Below are 8,453 nucleotides of genomic sequence, written 5' to 3' on the forward strand. Positions count from 1 at the left end.
AGTGTGTGTTTTGTGGCCTCAGCAGGTCACTTAGTCTTTTGTTGTCATCTCCTTCTTCAGAATTTAATTTAAGATACTGTCAAATGGCAAATGTTTACTGTAAATGAGTCATTCTTTGCTGAACTCATTTTGGCAAATGAATTTGCAGTCCAGAAATTTAACCCCAACAATGAGATTCATTATAATGGTTTCGTATCCTCTGAGGTGCGATAAATGCCGTCTGACCGTTATGTCCTCAGTGAGGATACTGAGGGGTAAGTAGGCTTGTTCGTACCACACAAAATTCAGATGTTGCGTTCCTCCTGCTTAGAGAGTACTCCACCTTGCTTCATCTTCAACAAACCTACTCACACCTGCAACTCCTGATTAACTTGAACTTCCTTAAAGTCTTCTAGTCCTAATTTAAATTAAGCAGTTTTGCTACAATCCCCCAGTATATACTATACCTACACTTCATATTGCATTTTTAAAATTTTTTCTTGCACATGGTGGTAATTTATAATATTGTTTATTTGTATCATGACTTGTTTCCTATACAATACATAGGACAGGGTTTGAGCTATGTCAGTGTCCATGTCTCAAAAGGTTATGTGATGAGTGATAAATAGAACAAGATATATTTACTAAATGAATAGAGCTTTTTCTACATAATCTTAGAAACGTGTTTTGAAGAATTATAATTTAAATAGGTAATTCACCCATGGTAATTTTATTGTGAAATTATTATCCATTGTTGTTCTCAATGAGAAACTTTAAAAACTTTCAATTACTTTGAAGTATTAGGGGAGTTGAAATCTTCTTCAAGAACAAAGAAATTTAGTAAATGATGGCATGGTTTGCTGAATAGGAGCCCAGTCAACCATTTGTTTTCTAGGAGGTGACCCATAAATCAAGCTTTTCAGTAAAAAGTTAAAGCACATGAAGAGCAACTGGAATTCACATCCCTCTTTTGCAAAGAAAACACCTCAGTATTGAATACCTTAATATTACAAGTTAAAATACATCAATTTTGAGGCTTAAATGGCCCCTTTATGCCATAACTCTTCCCCAAGACTCTGCTAAGAAATAATGGAAATTGAAAGTTCTTTTCAAGATTTAGCCTCAGTAATATGGCACAGAATAGCTAAAATGTCAAATTCCTTTTATTTTAATTAGAAGTACATTAGTCAAACATCATTACTCATGTTGAGCAGATATTTTCTTTGTCTAAGTGCAAATATTACAGCAAATTAATAAATGTAGAAATCTATTTATTACTTTATAAGCATAGATTGTTCAGTAGACACTATCTTTCAACTACACAAGGGCTAATGGGAAACTATCCACTATGGTGGTAGAGTGCAGGAACCTCCATAATCAAAAGTGGCCAGAAAAAAGGGATGTATGGTTTACCAAATAACATACCACTTTTCTTGCCAGAAAGCAGCACAAATTAGGAAATAAATGATGAAGTACAGCACTTACAGTTGGCCTTTCAAAAGTCTTAATTAGTAACACTTCCTGGGGAGGTCCTAAGGGTATAGCATATGTTCCATAGAAATAAAAATTAAGAACTTCCAGGCAACCTAGGAAATTAATGACTTTCCCTAATTTCCAGCAAATGGTCTTGCTTCCTATTTTACACAAAAATTATGTCCCACCAAATGGCATTTCTTTAGCCTGTCTGCACCTGGTCTATAAATTGACTGGTATCTGAAGCACCTCTTTGTGTAAGTGTGGAGGACCACCTGGAGGACTCTCCTCAGAAGAAGAGCAGTCATTGCCATTTGGCTAACCTTGGCCTTACTTCCATGTACTGATATGTGCAGAGCTGGCAAAGTTTTGTCCTCATTCCCCAATTGGCTTTAAGCAATGAAAATGGGTCTAACCGAGGCGCTGATGTTGCCTTTGAAGCAAGGCAACAAGTCAGTTTTGCCTTGTGTGTAGCTCCCAGGAAGTATGAGTGATCCAGGCCAAGAGAGCCATGCTATTGACCAGAATTGATCCAGGTCAAGAGAGCTGTGCTGTCAGCTGGGATCAAGCCTCAAGAAGGAGGCAGAGGCTGCAACATCTTGAGACATAAAAAATTACACATCAGAGCTAAAACACCAACCCCAGTACATTGGATATTGCCTTGAATTGTGTTTTGCGAATTACACTTTCTGCATATCCTTCTCTCTGCATATGGCACAGGTGACTTCAGGCCTCCTACCTAGCCCAGCTCAAGGCACTCATGCACTTCCCGCCACTCTCATGGTCACTCATCCCTGAGCCACTCCCCTCTTCATAGATTAATAACATACACTTGGGTTCAGCCCTGGCTTGAGGCCTTTGTTCCTGTTAGCCATCGTACTCACTGGATTTAGGACTCCCTTGCTCTGCACAACTACACATGTGCCTTAGTGTCTTTATTCTCACCATGCATTGCACCAGAGTGGTAGACTGAGATCAACTTACTAGAATTCCAATAACTTTTCCATGGGATTACAAATATAAACTTCCCAGTCTCTGACAAAGTCCAGGAAGGGCTTTCTATATGGAAGATGGTGCCTTCACCTGTGCATGACACTCTCCTAAGCCCTTAGAACTCCTTTATTAAAGGATTACCTCATTTTTTCTGATATTCCACCTTCATCCTTTATCTCTCTGATGTTATGAGCTCATTCGCTCTTTCCTGTCAATACTTAAATGTAGTCAAATCTCTCAGATCTGAAACAAACAAACAGGCAAAAAGTCTCATCACACAGTATCTGCCAGATATTGCTCTTTCTGTCTTTTTTCCTACTGAAATACTGGTCTACACTTTCCACTACCACTTTGGCATTGATCATATCACTCAGCATATCCGCAGGCTGGACTTACCACTCACCATCCCAACAGAAATGATTCTTTCTAAAATCTCCACCAACATGCTGGTTGGAGAATTTAATGTACGTATCTGTATCTTACTTTGCCTCTAAGAATCCTCTGCAAACATTAAGGATTTCTTTCTTCACTTATTTAGCAAATGTATCTTGATCATTTACTAAATGACAAGCCCTATTTTTGTTTTCTGGGGATACAGTGATAGAGAAAACAAATTCTAGCATTTCCTTATGTTTAATCATCACATGTACTTTCTTGATTTGATTTTTCTCTGCCTTCTGACTTTTCTTTTTTTTGCAGTACTGGGGATCAAACTCACGACCTTGCACTTGCCAGGCAGGTACTTATGCCACTGAGCTATATCCCCAGCCCCCTTCTGACTTTTCTATGGTTTCCTGATAACTGCTTCTCCATCTTGCAAATCCTAGTTTTTAGTCTCTTCTGAGTCCCCTCTCTATCCACTGTGTTGACTTCAGTTACTATCTGTACAGTTATACTCTCACCATGGATGCACATCAATCCTTTGAGCTTTGGGTCTATATATCAAGCTTGTCTCTAAATCTATCCCTCATAATTCCTACAGGAAGTCCAGTTCACTTGTGCCAAACTGGGTCTATCCCTAGAAGTGACATCACCATTCCCTCCCTTGCCTAAGCCAGCATCCTGATCACTTATTTTGATTCGTTTTTATTTTATTCTTAACTCATTCTATTGCTTTACAGCTTTCTTATGTACCCCCACATTATGACTTGTGTCTAGATGTCCCCCCAAATCTTCATAGAGTCAAAGGGCTTTTTCAGAGATGGCTGAATCTAGAGTGTGCTGCTGATTAGCTGTGCAATGCTGGGATTAGGGGTGGGTGATTGCTGATGGAATTGGCACCGCCCTAATCCCAATAGACTGGATATGATTTAAGGGACAGAAGGAGGCTTGTCTTGCTCTCATGTTGTTTTTGCGATCCTTTGCCACCATGAACAGTTGCCCTTTTGTCATGTGCCGCCTGGAAGCCAGCCGATTATGGACTGAAACTTCTACAAACTGTGAGTCGAATAAACCTTTTCTCCTTTAACTTCAGCTGTTGTTTCAGCAACAAAATAAGTAACTAAGACACCCCCTTTTCCTCACTGTCACAATCTATTTCAAGGTCACTGTCATTTCTCCTCTGCCTTCTCATAACTCCCAGTCTAGTGTATCTTTCTAAAATGACACATCTGATTATTTGCTTCTTCCTGTGTATCTTTGATGGATTCCTCCTTGTTTTCAGTCCTGCACTGGCACTCCTTTGTGCGGGCAGGAGGTTGACCTCAGCTGCCTTGGCTGTTGGCAAAAAGCCAGCCCATCTTTAGCCCCTTAGATTGTAGGTGAAAATCAGACACCCATCTACTCCGTTCCTGACTTTCGGTGACACGTTGCAAGCACTCAGAGTAAACTTGCTGAACATCTTTCTACTGGGTTTAAAGAGAAGACAGGACAGCTTATTCCAAAATTTTCTTGATTTAAATTAGAACAAGCAATCTTTCCTCCAGTGAAGAGCCTCCTGCCTTTGCATGTGCAGGCTTGGTGAGCAGGGCAGAAGGGATTTGAGGCCCCGTGTGTTCCCTCTGTTGTGTGCCCATATATGAAGAGTGATCAAAGAATATGATGAATGTTGAGTAAAACTTTTAAATATATTACAGTGAAAGACACCTTGTCATTAATCAATTCTCTGCAAAATACTCTTCCATTTGTAACACCTGGTCCCAATGTTCTTGCCACTCTCTGAGCAGTTCTGTAAGTCCTCTTTCTTGAACATCTTTTTGTGGCTGCCTTTGTGTCTTGAATTGATTCAAATATTTCTGCAATTTCTGTCAAATAAAAGCATTGTAGTGCATGTTTATCCATCTTGTTCACTGGATTATAGGTGTTGTATGACTCTGGCTCTTCCCCAAAGTCAGAAAGACCTTGAAGTGTAAATCTTTCGAATTGATTCAACACACCAAGGCAGCCATGACAGTGCAGCTAAAGACGCTCAAAACAGTGGCAGAAATGATGGAATGAGTGTGTTCCACGTGAGAGAGAATGTCTTGAGGGGGATTAATAGCAATGCATCTTTTACTGGAGCAAATTTATTTTCATTAAATATTGATCATATTTTTGATCACAACTCATAGTGAATGAAATTTATAGACATCTGAAGTTGATAGAGGATACATGTAGAAACTTGCTTCAGTGATAATGGATATTAAACCTGATGCAATAGCTTGAATTTATAGGCAAATATTTTACTGAGAAAGAAGAAAAATAAGGAAGGAACCTTGGCTTGAGGAGGAAAAAAGCTGAAGAAGACTCAGGTCCGACAGAGATCAATCAGATTGGCATTCTTACAAAAGAACTCTCGCTGTGAGTTCGAGGCCAGCCTGGGCTTCAAAGTGAGCTCAAGGCTGGCCTGAACTACACAGGGAGACCCTGTCTCAAAAAGACAAAAAGAAAACAGAAACATAAAAACAAGACTAGTTTTATGGTGCCATTAGGGTGAGCTAGGAGTTGATAATTTTCACTGGATCATGAGTTTGTCATCCTTTGAGATTTCTTCCTCATGTTTTAGGGGACCACTCCCTTATATAAGATCTGTATCCACAGCTCTTTTTGTCCTGGGAGACATCATGGTGTCCTTTTTCTATTACAGCACGCCTTATCTGTGTGACAGTAGAGGATAAGGGGAGGTCACAGTCCAGAAATTGTTAGCAAAGGAGGACAGAGAAAATGAGATCTCTCCACCGTTAGTAGGAAACAGGTCATGGATTAAAGTTTGAGAATTCATGTTTTGTGTCCTACAAGGGAACTTGCCTTCTCTCACACTTATCAACACCACCGATCCGAAGTTATGGTCTGGGATGGATGTGGCCCATAGCATGTGTAACTCTTTACAGAAGAATATACTTCCCATTTGCAACTCTGGCTCCAAAATCTCTGATACCCTTGACACAAGTGAGGGATTTTAAGAATCATCTAACAAACTTTCTGCTGAGTACTGTTTTCAAGTTGACTGTTGTGTCTGATAGCTTTAATTTCTCAGCTAGAACTTCCAGTTTGACTGCCTGTTGAACTAGCAAAGCATTTCCTTTGTCTAAAGTCACCAAACAATAAATAAATAGGACCACTTAGGTCTAATCCCAAGAAAGCAGTTGTTATATAATAAAAATGTATGATCCTAACAATTTTAATAACAAATTAATGTAGAACATACGGTCATTGTATTAGATGTAGAAAACTTCTTCAAATGTATTCAAAATTATTGTCTCATTAAAAATCCTAAGAGTCTAATATTGAAGGAAATTTCATTGATTAATGAAGGGTATTTTCCCAAAACATAGAGGAAAAATGTTCTTTTCTTTTCTTTTTCTTCTTTCCTTACTGGAGATTGAATTCAGGGGTGCTGTATCACTGAGCTACACTGAGCTTATTTTTTTTAAACAGGGTCTTTTTGAATGTAAAGGCCAACCTTGAATTTGTGAGCTTCCTGCCTCAGCTTCCCCAGTAGCTAGGATTACATATGTGAGTTAACACATCCAGCGCAGTAAACATATTCTTAACGGTGAAATAATAGAAAGATTGTAATTAAAGTAAAACTAAGACCAGGATGTCTGCCTATCATCCCTGTCATCCAATATCATATAGGAAAATCCAGTCAGTGCAACAATAATAACAAACAAACAAGCAAACAGAAGCTCAGAAGCTATGGAGGTTGAAAAGGGAAGAGGAAGTTGACATTTTCTTCAATACAGTTGTACACATAAATGATCTAGGATAATTTACAAACTGTCAAAACAAAAAATGTTTTCAAGAACAGTTGAGATATGATCAAGATGAATATTAACATCTTATACATTAGCAATAAACATTAAGGAGATATAATGTGGAATAGTTACACAAAGATCTAAGAATAAATGTAACACTAAAAGTACAAACCTTTTATGGAAGAATTATAATTATTGAAAGGCCTTAAAAATCACACTAAATATGTAGGTTATAATATACTATATTCAGGAAGAAGACCCAGTATCACACAGGTAATTCTCCCCAACCTAATGAACTGAATAAATGGCATTCCTATAGAACTTAGAAAATACTCTAACATTTATATCAAAGAACAAAATCCAACGGTAAGCAAAGTACTAACTCTACTATGTAAAATACTCCTAATCCATAAAATAGAAGTAAATAGATAATAAGAAGTAAGGAGAAAGATCTTTGTCAAGTAGGAAGGAGATCAAGAGATGCAGGTAAAGGAGGGAAAAGGAGTAGAAAAAGGAATTAAGATCTGTTCTATATACATACTAACTCCAGCCGGGGATGTAGCTCAGCATCAGAAGCCTGGCAAGGGTCTGGCAAGTGCAAGGTCCTGAGTTTGATTCCCGGGAGAAAAAAGAAATCTTCACAGATTTTGGGCCAGGGATATATAGCTCAGCAGAACAAGCACCTGTCTGGCAAGTGGAAGGTCCTGAGTTCGATTCCCGGTACCAAAACAAACACACAAACATGTCCTAACTCCACATAAGAAATGTAAATAGTAGGCACTATAAATATAAATTTTAAAACAGTTTTTAATTTTTTTTATAAAAGAAGTATCAAAGGAACTCTTCTCTTACCACATATAAAAGATTTATAAATACATGGATCTATGTTGTAACTTACGATGATTAAGACAGAGTAAAGAGCCCATAAATAGATCCAAGCATATCTGTCCTTGATATTTAGATGATATATTACAAATGAAAGGATAAACGATGTACAGTTCAATAAATGATGCCAATATAATTGAAGTAAAAAGTGAGGAAATAAAATTAGGACACAACTTGTAAAGTATAGGAAATTAACCTCTAGCTACATTGAAAACTACAATAGTAAAATACAATATTAAGCCATGTGTTGGGAGGTTGAGGCAGGAACACCAGTTTCGACTATGTAGAAAGACTCTGTCTCATCAAAATGGAAGGAAGGAAGGAAGGAAGGAAAGAAAGAAGGAAGGAAGGAAAGAAGGAAAGAAGAAAGGAAGGAAGGAAGAGAGAAAGAGAGAGAGAAAAACAAAGAGGAGAGAAAATTAAAACTCATTATGTAAAATAATTTGAAAATCCTGGAGTAGGAAAATATTTCCTAAACAAAGCCAGTCATATAATAAAGTATATAATCAAAGTCATATAATCAAAACAGAAAAGGGGAAAATTGATGAAAAGAATATAACAAAAATTTGCTGAAGCTGGGGATTTAGCTCAGCGGCATAGCGCCTGCCTAGCAAGCACAAAGTCATGAGCTTGATTCCCAGTACCAGAAAAAAAAAAAATTGCTTACATTGAAATTTTAATAACTCTTATTTTATTTTAAAAATAAAGGGAGGAAAATATTAACACACAGACAACCTTTTACGAAATAGCAGAAGAACAGTACAGACAATACAGAGTTACAAACAAAGTGGTAGGAAATTAACAATGCTTGTTATATTACATATTGATATCTTCAAAGTGGTTTCTCATGAAAATAGATAGAGATATGCAATATTGATCAATCAAGGACTCACTGACAGTTTCTTTCAGCAAGGAAATAGAAGACAGTAGAACAACTATGTTAACTAT

Source organism: Chinchilla lanigera, unplaced genomic scaffold (assembly GCF_000276665.1).
Source record: "Chinchilla lanigera isolate Chin_1 unplaced genomic scaffold, ChiLan1.0 scaffold00030, whole genome shotgun sequence".
Lineage (NCBI taxonomy): Eukaryota > Metazoa > Chordata > Mammalia > Rodentia > Chinchillidae > Chinchilla > Chinchilla lanigera.